This window comes from Anolis sagrei, chromosome 3 (genome assembly GCF_037176765.1).
Source record: "Anolis sagrei isolate rAnoSag1 chromosome 3, rAnoSag1.mat, whole genome shotgun sequence".
Lineage (NCBI taxonomy): Eukaryota > Metazoa > Chordata > Lepidosauria > Squamata > Dactyloidae > Anolis > Anolis sagrei.
The window spans coordinates 218615612-218629784 of NC_090023.1; positions in this window are offsets into that span (position 1 = coordinate 218615612).

Genomic DNA, 14173 nt, shown 5'->3' on the forward strand with positions numbered 1-14173 from the left:
AAGCCCTACGAGGAGCAATTTAGAGAGCTGGGTTGTTTAGTTTGGAAAAGAGAAGGTTAAGAAGTAACATGATAGCTATGTTTAAATATTTAAAAAGATGTTGTATTGTGGAGGAGGCAAGCTGGTTTTCTGCTGCTTTAGAGACTAGGACACAGAGCAATGGATTCAAATTACAAGTAAAGAGATTCTACTTAAATGTTGTTTGGACTGTGGTGAAGTCTCCTTCTCGGGAGGTCTTTAAATGGAGGCTGATGGCTATCTGTCAGGAGTACTTTGATTGTGTATTCCTGCATATTACAGCAGGGGGTTGGACTGGATGGCTCTTGTGGTCTCTTCCAACTCCATGATTTTATTATTTACTTACTTACTTACTTACTGTATTTATATCCTGCCTTTTTTGACCCTGAGGGGAACTCAAGGCGGCTTACGGCATACGCAACAATTCAATGCCTTAAAAACAATATACTTCCAATATACAATTAAATAAACAATTCAATTAAACATTTAAATGAGATTAAGAGCATTAAAACATATAAAACATTGCAATTACAACTATAAAACCACATTATCTGCAATCATAGTCTATGATTTCCAAATATATACATTAATCCATTTGCGTCCTTTTTTTTTTGTCACAACTGAATGTTCTTTGTTTCTAAAGCATCAATACAGACATTTGTAGGACATCCAAAGCTTTGTGCTGAAGTACACTGCAGATATCTCTTGTGGGAACCATAAAATACACAGAACCTCAGAAGTTGTTTTGCCTGTCATGTCGTCATGAGCATATTATGCAAATAATATGCAAGCACCACAGACCTATGTTTACTCATGTCCAAGAATGGAGATGTTTGTATTCATTCATTACATTATTCCTTCAAAGGGCTTATGGCAAAACACAAACCTTACAAGAAACCTATAAAATAGGTTAGGATGAAATATAGTGATTTAAGATTACTCAGAGAGCCAGCATAGTGTTGGACTATCATTCTGGAGACCAGGGTTTGAATCCCTGCTCAGTTATGGTAACCTGGGGCAAATCACAGTCATTGAGTAACCTGGGGCAAATCACAGTCTCTCAGTCTCAAAGGAAGGCAAAAGCAAACACATTCTGATCAAATCTTGCCAAGAAAACCCTTTGATAGGTTCATCTTAGGGCTGCCATAAGCTGAAATGACCTGAAGACACACAACAGAAACAAGATTACAAAAGTCAAGATCTCATTTGGCCATGAAACACCCTGGGGACTGAATTGGGTCGCTTCACTTTTAGAACAAGACTTGAACTGCTGAAGCTAACTAACTCAGTATTAATGGAGGAAGGCCAGAAAATCCTGGAAAATTGTGTTGGCTTATCAAAAAATCAGGCTATTATGGTTTTGAACAGAACTTTGAATAATCATCCGGAAGAAAAAGGCTGTGATAATATGACGATACTCCTGAAAGACATTAGGATTGATAGACTTGTTACAGTCTCTATAAATGTGTTTCTATTTTTCCAAATGGAAGTTTTTTTGTATCAATTTTTAAAATAGATTTTATTGGCCTTAGTTTTATGTTTTTGGTCTTTTTTCCTGTGTTTCTTTCCATTTTACTATTTGAATTCTACTTGGTGGCTCATAATTCAAACAAATAAATTTATGGGTTGCTGTGATTTTTCCATGCAGTATGGCCATGTTCCAGAAGCATTCTCTTCTGATGTTTCACCTACATCTATGGTAGGCATTCTCAGAGGTTGAGGGGTCTGTTGGAAACTAAGTAGGTGAGGTTTATATATCTGTGGAATGTCCAGGGTGGGAGAAAGAACTCTTGTCTGTTTGAGGCAAGGGTGAATGTTGCAGTTTGCTACCTTGATTAGCATTTAATGGCCTAGCAGTTTCAAAGCCTGGCTGGTTGCTAACATGAGGAAATCCTTTGGTGGGAGGTATTAGCTGGCCCTGATTGATTCTTGTCTGGATTTGCCCTGCTTTTTGAGTGTTGTTCTTTGTTTACTGTTCTGATTTTAGAGATTTTTTTAAAAAATACAGGTAGCCAGATTTTGTACATTTTCATGGTTTCCTCCTTTCTGCTGAAATTCTTGTTGGAATTCCAGACAATAATCAATCGGGGCCAGCTACTACCTGCCAAAAAAGGATCCCCCCCCCCCCCCAGGCAGCAACCAGCCAGGCCATTAAATGCTAATCAAGGTGGCAAATTGCAACACTCACATCTGCATCAAGCAGACAAGAGTTCTTTCCTCCACCCTGGACATTCCACAGATATATAATAAACCCCACTTACTTAATTTCCGACAGACCCCTCAACCTCGAAGGATGCCTACCATAGATGTGGGCGAAACATCAGGAGGGAATGCTTCTGGAACATGGCTGGAAAACTCACAGCAACCCATAAATTATATTTATTTGTTTGAATTATGAGCCACCAAATAGCTTAATTTCCAACAGATACCTCAACCTCCAGGAATGCCTGCCAAAGATGTGGGTGAAACATCAGGAGAGAATGCTTCTGGAACATGGCCATACATCCTGGAAAACCCACAGCAACCCAGTGGTTCTGGCCATGAAAGCCTTCAACAACACAATTTAATTTATGCTTAGATGGACCACCAAATATATTTTTAAAATGCAATGGTTAGGATTTGAAAGCTGACACATTTGTTCTGAGAATTTAGGGATAACCCTCCTCTCAGCCAGAAAACAGCAGAGAAGATATTGTTATTACTGTGTAATCTCAAGTCATTTCTGACTTATGACAACCCTATCATTTGGGGGAGGGGAGGGGAGTGATGTGTTCAGGGTAGGATTTTGTCATTGCCTTCCTTTCAAGATGAAACAGTGTGACTTGGCCAGGTCACCCAGTGTATTTCCACAGCTGAGTGGAGATTTGAACCCTGTTTTCTTAGAGCCATGTTCAAACTGCTCTGCCACACTGCTCCAGACATTAAAGGACCAAAACAAAATAAAAGGAAAATGAGAAAAAGTACATCTTGGGCCAGGCCTTAATCATGAGCTTCATAGCTTGCACCACTTCAAGATCTGGCACCCAGTTGGTGTGAATGGGTTGTTTCTTTTAGACATTAGCATAATTACTTCTGAAAGCCTGGCTCCTTTTAAACTCTTCCCCCTGTAAATATTTAGCCCATGATTTTGTTAGGCTTGTAAATAAGCTTCCCCTTTCCTCTTCTGAGCTTGCTGTTTTTAATCATAAAAGCAGCCTTGGAAGGGAAAAGAGAGAGAGAGGGAGACTCTTAAGAGGTGAAGGAAGGGGCTGCATGTAACTTCATCCAGAGGGGGGTTGGCCAATAAAGCTTCAGGCCTCTGCAAATCTAAGGAGCAGCAGGGTTGATCTGGTCAGTCATGTGCGCCAGCTGGATGCCTGGACAACAAAGCAGATGAAGCGTCCTCTTGTCTGGGCTTTCCTGCAGCTTCCATTGCAGCCAGTTCCGATGGCATAGTGGAGCCAGGAATCTGAGGGCTGGAACACCAGCATTTTCTGATTATCAATCCCCACATGTTTTCCTGTCCCCCTTGAGCTTTGTTGAAATCTTCATTGTAATTGGGGATGGGATATGCAATGAACTTCCCCAACAACAATGTACGATTATGACTTGCAAAGCTACCCTGGTTGTAAATTAGCTTCACAATTAAAATCCATTGGCTTCACAAAAAATCAAGATTAAAAATTGATCATCCCAGCTCTCATACATTTCTGGACTGCACTTGGCAGTGTGGCTTTGGAGGACTGCCACAATAAGCACCTGAATTTCAAATTTTATCACTGTACCACTGATCGGTTCCCTGGATAAGCTGGAAAATTGTATGTGACACACTGCAGTGAGTTGACTTGGGAGTGTTTCTAGTTTTTTCAGATGCCTTTCAGTTGTCCTACATCACATAACAAAACACAAGGAAAATATCTCACTGAACTCAATAGCACTTTTTTCTGTTAACATCTGCCTGAAGATTGAATCACTCCACATGTATTCAAAAACCTCACAACCTCTGAGGATGCCTGCCATAGATGCAGGTGAAACATCAGGAGAGAATGCTTCTAGAACATGGCCATACAGCCCGAAAAACCTACAACAATCCAGTGATTCCAGCCATGAAAGCCTTCAACAATATATTCAAAGTTGATTTTCAATCGTATTTGTAAATGAAAGAGCCTCCTATTTCATCACAGGGGACTTTTGTGTGCATTTCTAAAACATTTGGTGGAGAATCTTAATACAGAGAATAATGTAAGGTCCTCCAGCTATTTAGCATTGTTGTTCCTTCCACTTTTGTATATTGTCTATTTGGTATTTGTTGTAAACATGTAGGGATGTTTATTTTAGAAATAAATTCCATTATGTTTGCTCTTTCACAGTTGTTTTGGACTGTAACCTTGAGTGAGCTGCATATAACAGAGTGTTTCCTTAACTCTTTCAGGCTCCTCAAACTGCTGTAAGGGTGCTTTTTGTTGTTGTTTATTTGTTCAGTTGCTTCCAACTCTTTGTAACTTCATGGACCATCCCACACCAAAGCTCCCTGTCAACCGTTGCCACCCCCAGCTCCTTCAACATCAAGCCAGTCACGAAGGATACCATCCATCCATCTTGACCCTGGTCGGTCCCTCTTGCTTTTTCCTTCCATTTCCTGCAGCGTCATTATCTTCTCCAAGCTTTCCTGTCTTCTCATTATGTGGCCAAAGTACTTCACTCTTTAAAGGTCAAGCAAGTGACTTCAAGGATACCATCCATCCATTTTGCCCTTGGTTGGCCCCTCTTCCTTTTCCCTTCCATTTTCCCCAGCATCATTATCTTCTCCAAAATTTCCTGCCTTCTCATTATGTGGCCAAAGTACTTCATTTTTGCCTCCAATATCCTTCCCTCCAGTGAGCAGTTCAGCTTTATTTCCTGGAGTATGGACTGGTTTGATCTTCTCGTGGTCCAAGGCACTCTCAGAATTTTCCTCCAACTATGAATGGTTTCTGCTCCAAGACTCCAAGGGTAAAAAATCACCTTTCAAATAGTTTGTGTAGCCACTTCCATTATTTATTTATCTTTGAGGGTCACTCCAAAGATAATGCATAACATTTTCTTTAATTAATTTTTCTTCTACATTGTTGCTATTTGCTGAGAGCACAGAAGTTTCCTTCCTTCAATCCGCTCCCACATATGGCATTGTGTGTTGTCGTAGCCTTCCTCCAAGATGGCTGCTGCTCTTGATAACCATCAGAAGCAACGTGCAATAACCGAGATACTGATTTGTGAAAATGGGACAGTGGGAAACATTCATAAGAGACTGTAGAAGGTATATGGAGGTTACATTGTTGATCACAGAACTTTGAATCACTGGGTGCACAAGTTATCTTGCGAAAAGGGGAATGCTCCATGGAGCAGCAGACCACACACCGCACAAACAACTGACAATGTGGAACACATGAATGACATTATTAAGACTGATAGACACATAACTGTTAAAGAAATGCCACTCCAGCTGGGCATTGGGGAAGCAAAATATACAAATGCACACAAGGAAATGCAAAAATCCATATGCAGTGAGCTCTTGGCCCAATATGAGAATGGTGGAAGCAAATTTCTTTCAAGAATCATGACAAGAGAAGAAACACAGTTACTCTGTTTTGAACCAGAGAAGACGAGGCAATCAATGGAGTGGCATCATGTAAATTCTCCAATGAAAAAGAAATGTAAAGCTATAACTTCAGTAGGAAAAATTATGGCAACTGTCTTCTGGGATTCAGAGGGAGTTCTGATAGTGAAAATCAGTCCTAAAGGGAACCTGCTCCCTTATCACCAATATATAAGCTCATCTTAGAGCAGTAATTGGCAACCTTCCTACTGCTGCAACTCGGTGACCGCCAAACATAAAATTATTTTCATTGATACTTCATAATTATCATTTTGCTACTGTTATGAATCGTAATGTAAATATCTGATATGCAGAACCAGGCCTGTGGCGAGGGGGTGGTTTTAGGGGTTCAGCCCCCCCCCCCAAAATGTTTCAGATTTTTTTAAAAAACTGGTTTACTCATGAATTTTAACTGGTTAAACAAATCCCCATGCTAAGTCTATGAGATGCAAAAAATTAAGAGTCCCTCCAGAACTGCAAGCACTATCTCAAGCAAATATTGACAATTTATTCACACTGTCATTACTTGCAGCAATAGCCGATGTAGTGAAGCAACCAAGTTGGGTGTGTGTGTTGAATTCTCTCATTAAGGAGGCCAGACTTGGTGGAGGTGGTTGACAGGGGTGGAGCTGCAGGCTATGGAAGGTTGCTCTGCCCCCTGCTGTGCTCTTTGCTTCAGTGTGAGCTAGGAGGCAGGTTTCAACCCCACCCACCCCCAAACATTTTTCAACCCTCCCTGAAATTTTCAACCCCCCCCCCCAAATTTTCACACACACCCCCTAAATTGTCAACCCTCCCCGAAATTTTTTTCTGGCTACGGCCCTGTGCAGGACATATTTTCATTCACAGGACCAAATTTGGCAAAATACCCGATACGCCCAAATTTGAATACTGGTGGGGTTGGGGGAGATTTATTTTGTCATTTGGAAGTTGTAGTTGCTGGGATTTATAGTTCATCTACCATCAAAGAACATTCTGAACTTTGGAATTGAACCAAACTTGGCACACAGAACTCTCATGACTAACAGAAAATACTGGAAGGGTTTGGAGGGCATTGACCTTTAGTTTTAGAGTTGTAGTTCATCTACATCCAGAGAGCACTGTGGACTCAAACAATGATGGACCTGGAGCAAACTTGGCACAAATGTTCAATATGCCCAAATGTGGACACTGGTGGAATTTGAGGAAAATAGACCTTGGCATTTGGGCATTGTAGTTTCTTGGATTTATAGTTCACCTACAATCAAAGAGCATTCTGAACCCCATCAATGATAGAATTGGGCCAAACTTCCCACACAGAACCCCCATGATCAACAGAAAACACTGTGTTTTCCAATAATCTTTGGCAACCCCTCTAACCCCCCAGGGGTCTCAACCCCCAGGTTGAGAAACACTGTCTTAGAGGTTGGTTTTATAATAAGGGTAGATTCATGTTCTCCAAATATGACCCAGCCTGGACCCAGTCTATTAAATAATTATTGCAAAGATCTAGCACAGGGGTCCTCAAACTTAGGCCCAGGGGCCAGATACGACCCTCCAAGGTCATTTCCTCAGCCCTCGCTCAGGGTCAACCTAAGTCTGAAATGACTTGAAAGCACACAACAGCAACAATAACAACCCTATCTCATCAGCCAAAAACAGGCCCACACTATTCATTGAAATACTAATAAGCTTATATTTGTTAAAATTGTTCTTCATTTTAATTGTATTGTTTTTAAGTGGGGTTTTTTTGCACTACAAATAAGATATGTGCAGTGTGCATAGGAATTCATTTATGCCTTTTCAAATTATAATCTGGCCCTCTAACAGTTTGAGGGACCGGGACCTGGCCCTTCGTTTAAAAGTTTGTGGACCCCTGATCTAGCATAACATGTGAGTATTAGTGTCTTTATCTGCAGTTTCGATTAATCTCAGACATCTTTTCAATAAATCTGTTTCACAACATTTCTGCTAGAGAACTATCACAATGATTTAACATTTCTGTACCACCTTTCATGCACCAAATCCTTTCCAGCCCATTTCTTATTTATCAGGGAAAACATAAATTTCTCAGTGTTAATGGTACGGCACTTTACCTGGCAAATCTTTCAGTGAAAATGATCTCCATGGTTTTTCTGAGGAATGGGTAATTGTAACAGATCTGGAAGGGGCTGTTTTTTTCTTCTTGGGTCTCTCTGGATACCATATAGGTCAGGAATATCAAATTCATTTTCACCGAGGTCCACATCAGACTTAGCGTTGTCTTCAAAGGACTGTTTGTAACTGTAAGACTGTATAAATGTAACTATGTTGCTCTGGCATTGAGAGCCTTGTAGGTCACATAAAAGAATGTGGTGGGCCAGATTTAGCCTGCGTGTCTTGTATTTGACCACTATTAATATGTGGTAACTCTTAAGAAACTTCAAGTTTGCCTGCATTGTGTTCTTCCACACTGGCAGAAACAAGATATTTTGATGTTGCCTATCAGTCAGTGTTGAGACTGAAAAACTTGGGTGGGCACAGTTGTTAAACCCACCTTATAGCCCTGATGTGGCAGCATCTGACTTTTTTTTTTCATGTCAGGAGCGACTTGAGAAAACTGCAAGTCGTTTCTGGTGTGAGAGAATTGGCTGTCTGCAGAGACGTTGCCCAGGGACATTAGGATGTGTTACTATCTTGTGGGAGGTGACTCTCATGTCCCCACGTGGGAATCTGAAGCTGACAGACAAGAGCTCACCCCGCTCCCTGGATCTGAACTGCTGACCTTCAGGTCAGCAGTTCAGCTGTCACAAGGGTTTAATCCATTGCGCCACCGATGCTCCTAATACTACTCATAGTGAAAGAACAGATATCAGGCATGCCCTATCTGAAGAATTATGTTTGATCTGTGAGAAATTGAAACAATGAAAAGGAGCCGCAAAACTAATCATTATAATTGAAATCACTGCAGTTTCTCGTCGGCCCTTCAAATGTTAACCAAGGCTCCACTGGACTTGGCAATTCCCAAAACAGGATAAATCTAAGTGTAATTCAATAACACTTATTTTATTTTTATACACTGCAGTTAGTATTTTTGTAGTACCTTTTTATCAGCTAATTTAATTTTGTTGCTCTAAGAAACCTTTCCTACATGAGAAAGTGAAAGAAATGATAGAAACCAGTTCTAAATACTACATATAAATGTGTGGTTTTTATTGAAAACAATTGAACTCTCATCCAAAAATATTATTTAGGATGTTGCTGATGAAAACACATAATGCGTCTTTATCCTTTATGTTACTAACACAACTTCCAAAGTAGTTTTTTTTTTTGGTTTTTTTTTGCCAACTGAATTCTATTATTCTTTTTCTTCACTGGAAAGATTTTTCTTTGCTTAGCAGGAATAAATTGCATCACTCTTATTAATATATCCTGAGGGATTACTACTATTCCTCATTATAGAAAACTTATCAGATAGTTTTGGTCAAAAAAAAAACCCGGTACAGTGATGCACTGCAAAAAGCATAACAAACATATGTGAAGAAGTGTGAATTCCTGTAATGTAATGACTTCATGCTGTTTTTTGCCAAACAGAGATTATATTGTGTAGCATGTGTGAGACTTGCATGTGCAAAAATATTATGCTTTCTTATCTGGAAGTAAATCCCATTAATAGTGTTGCAATATTTTCCTGCCAAGCAAGGAACATCCTTTTTGAACTTTGTGGAACAAACTACTACTTCACTTAAAGTTCTGCTAACTGTTTAGTTGATGACATTTCTGTATAAGGCCACTTCTCATATTTAAAGGATTTTAAAGGATTTCTTTATTCTTAAGCTGTAATTCTGATCTAACCAGAAAATTTTCCAAAGCAGTTCTATCATTGGAACATGCACTATTCGTTCAGTTTCATTCGGGGTTCCTCATCATGTTACATATAAGAATATTCATATTGACGAAAAATTGAAAAATACATGTTTTTTTAAAAAGCTTTACGGTTACTATAAAGAAAAAGTAATCACAAAATTATAGCTGTTGTTACATGCTCTCAAGTTCACTCTGACATATGGCAAGAGGGTTTTGTTTTGTTTCGCAAGATTTATATAGAAGTGGTTTGCCGTTACCTTCCTCTGAATAAAACCTATAGCATCTCATATTCTCTGGAGCAATCCATTCCATGTTGTAATCAGACTTGGTCCTGCTTTGCTTCTGAAATTAGGCAAGATCAGGGTATTCAGGAATATAAATTAAAACACAGGTATATCCTTTATTAAATATAATCTAAATTGGTTTTTAATCTGTATCTACAGATTAAATAATCCACATCTTGGAAATAATAATAATAATAATAATAATTATTATTATTATTATTATTATTATTATTATTTGTATCCCACCATCTTCCAAAGAGATTCAGGACAGCTCACTAAAGCACTCAATGGTACAACAAACATAAAATACAGCAAGTACATAGCAATAAGACAATAATAAAATTAATTTACTATCAAAATACATAAAACATTATGTAAAATCATACTAATTAAAACTGAGTAACACAGTAATAACTGTGAATCTAAAATGACTGAATACGCATCAGTGCCATAAAGTGCATAGGTAAACAAATAGTTCAGTCCTTGGGTTAATCGATTTAGATTCTGGACATAGATTCTGGACATAGATTCTGGAATATTCCCTACATTAGTTATGAGAACTGCGAAGACAGGTTAGTAATGGAGGGAAATTCTCTCCTGCAGCCTGTTTCCTAGCCTTTGTATGTATTCCAAGCTGCAAAACCCGAGGCTAATTAAAAAAAATGTCACTAATTCAAATTAACTCTTTCCATATCACTGGAAATAGTTCAAAATTTTCCATACTTTGGCTCAGTCATTAATCAGAATGGAAACTGCAAAGAAATCAGAATACCAGGCCTTAGAAGGGCAAACTAGAAAAGATCCTGAAGTGAAAACATATATAATTGAATACTAACGTTAAGATGGTTCGTGCCATCTTATTTCCCATTTCTATATATGGCTGTGAAAACTGGACAGTGAAGGAAGCTGATTGGAAGGTAAGCAACTCATTTGAAAAGTGGTGCTGGAGAAGATATGACAGATTCTGTAGACACTAAGAAGACAAATAATTGGATCCTAGAGCAAATCAATCCTGACCTCCCGCTAGGAACCAAACAAGGGCTCACTTCAAAAGATGACAGTACTTGGTAGAGTGGAAGGCAGTAGGAAGGCCAGATTCCAGATAGATGAACCCAGTCAGGAAGGTTACAATTGCCCTGAGTTGCAAGGCCTGAACAAAGACTGACTTGGAGGTCGCTTGTTCATAGGGTCATCATATGTTAAAGTTGACTTGATGGCAGTCAACAACAACAACAACAACAAATACAACTTATTCTGTCCCCCATGCTATCTTAAGGTGAACTGGCTGCACAAGGAAGAGATTGGAAACTATATAGTTGAATCAAACAAGAATTTATTAACTGACAAGAATTTTAGACTTTATCTCCTCCTGAGTCTCACTACAAATTCTTTATGTGGAGAGGTAAAATCTTTGAGAGATAGACAGTTCTGGCTGAACTGAGGCTCTTGAATCTTTATTTCTTCTCAACTGCCTCTAGGTAAAAGGTAAAGGTTTTCCTCTGAGATTAAGTCCAGTCGTGTCTAATTCTGGGGGAAGGTGCTCATCTCCATTTCTAAGCCGAAGAGCCGGCATTGTCCGTAGACACCTCCAAGGTCATGTGGCTGGCATGACTGCAGGGTGCGCCGTTAGCTTCCCACCAGAATGGTACCTATTGATCTATTCACATTTGCATGTTTTCGGATTTCTAGGTTGGTAGAAGATGGGGCTAACAGTGGGAGCTCATCCTGCTCCCCAGATTTGAACCTGCGACCTTTCAATAAGCAAGTTCGGCAGCTTAGCGGTTTAACCCACTGTGCCACCAGGGGCTCCCCAACTGCCTCTAAGATGGTCTCAATATTTAACTCTCACTGGACTTGAATACAGCTCGTACAGCACCGACTGGACAGTGCTATTTGTAGACCTTTCGACATCCTCTCTCTTCACCTTCCAGTCAAAAAAAAAGGCTGACTCTTCCAAGAACCAGAGGTGCCTTACCAGAGGCTCCACCCCGAGGGGATTCTTACAGGAGCAGGGTGATGGAAGCTTCAAATGCAAAGAGGCTGTCTAGACTGACCCCCAGAAACTATACATAAAATATGACTCCCTCTAACTAAAAAGGGCTTAACTAGGCGTAAACAGTGAGGGCCTTCATGGAGGACAACACAACTGAATAACTCTTAATCTTTGGTCATCTTGCTAATAAGAACTCCAAAACCTGGAGGAAGAGGCCAGACTCACTGCATAAGCTTTTCAAATCAAAATAATTTCCATAACTGTATGTATTATGATATCAGTTAATTTTTTATTTCTTTCTTCTTTCATATTAACACATTTTTAACAACCTTCACTCCTAAGTGTTTTTAAGTAGACATTAGGAGGACTGTGCTGTAAATATATGGTGATCCAAGTCTAGCAAATTTATACACTTCTATTCTTTTATAAAGACACATTCTTTCGACAATTATGTTGGAGCCTGAAAATGTAAATAAAAAGTCTAAACAAATCCTGTTCCTGTAACCATGTTAGAGGTTTACATCCACTGCTGCAGAATGGATAAATGGTAATGCAAGCCCAGCAAATTGCTCACTAAAGGTTTGAAAATCATCCATGCAATGTAATTCTGTGCACATGTACTGAAAGATTACATCCACATAGATTCTAAAAGGAGCTTTAGCTCATTTAAGTATGCATAAAATTGAAGCCTGAGTCTTGGAAGCAAAACATGCCAATTTTCTTATCTTTGTTTGCACTTTGGCATTGGTGCTTTAGCCTTTAAGCAGAAGGTCACAAATCAAAACCTGCTGCACGTGTCTGGAGGAGATCTTCCAGTTTTGAGAATCATACTGATAAACTTCAGTTATAATCCATGCAAATTCATGTGGCTAAAGCCCTAAATATGTACTGGTGTTATCTACATCAAACCACATAACAGCAAGCTACATTCTGATCTGAATAAGAACAGAACACAACTGCATGATGGGGAAGCTTACATCCAGAAGCAATTTTCAACGTGAAGATAGTCAGATATATATTTTCTCTCCATGTACACACAAAACATCTGAGACCCACATATTGAGAACCACTGGTCTAAGGGGAGGTGCTGATTGCTAGGAATGATGTTCAAATTAGTTAAACCAACAGACATCAATCAAAGAGCCACCTAGGTTCTGAAGGGCTTGGGTTTTTTCTGTTTAACTGCAACCCAGCTTTTGCTCTTTCTTCTTTCGCCTTGATTAGAAGGCTCCTCAGCTCCTCCTTGCTTTTGGCCATCATAGTGGTATCATCCGCATATATAAGGTTGTTAATATTTCTTCCAGCAATTTTAACTCCAGCCTTGCATTCGTCTAGCCCCGCACATCGCATGATGTGTTCTGCATACAAGTTGAATAGGTTGGGTGAGAGTATACAACCTTGCCGTATGCCTTTCCCAATCTTGAACCAGACCATTTTGTCTTGTGCCTTAGCAACAGTTGATGTGCAGATATTAGCAAGCAAGAATGTTTACCAGAAACTGATCTTTTCCTCCTCCTCCTGTATATCAAGCTGCAGTTAGACAGTTATGGAAGAATAAACAAGATTCCCAAACTTTCCTTTTTTCGTCAAGCCAGTTGCCAGTGGTAATTGCGTCCTTTAATGCTCCCCGACTCCAACTTCCCCTTTCTTTCTTTCTTTCTTTCTTTCTTTCTTTCTTTCTTTCTTTCTGTCTCTTTGTACACAAGTGTTCATGTGTGCACATATAAGCCTTCCTCCCCACTAGCTACTTTCCCAATTGAGCTGTCTGTTCTGGATATAGACTTTCTCCAACAAAGAAACTGCAGACACAGACAGCCTTACTAAACTCCTCCAAGCTCTCCATGTCCCGATTCCCAAACCATCTGGATATGATCTACAACAGTGATTTCAGCACCTGGCTATTACAACGAATGGGCTGTAGAAATAGTTTAGATAACTCCAGCATTGCTTTTGAGGTTGTTATGGTATTCTGCTTTCTGCACAATTCCTTGTAATGATATTATCCGCAAGCTCCAGATATAAGCAGGACTTAGGAGGGTCACCTTTTTGGACTACAATTCTCAGCATCTCCCAACCAACCCAGCCCTTGATCATGTTCACCTGGTGTTTCTAGAAGCTGTAGTCCACAATGTAACGTTACAAGTTCTAGCTGTGAGTAGCAATAGAACCATGCCTATTCTATGCTCCTGACCATACTTTTACATGGGGTCCAATCTAGATTCCTCGCAGGAAAAAGAAAGACATTAAAATGATCCTGCTGATTATAATGGGTGTTGTGTCACATCTTTTGCTTCAATTGCAGGCAAAAAGGTATTCAAGCTCTTCATTTGTGGGGTAATTTCCACAACAAGGTAACTAACATATTGCCATTTGTTCCTAGATTGTATCTTAAGTTTGATGGCAAGACATCATATCAGCATCATATGGAAGTCTAGGGGA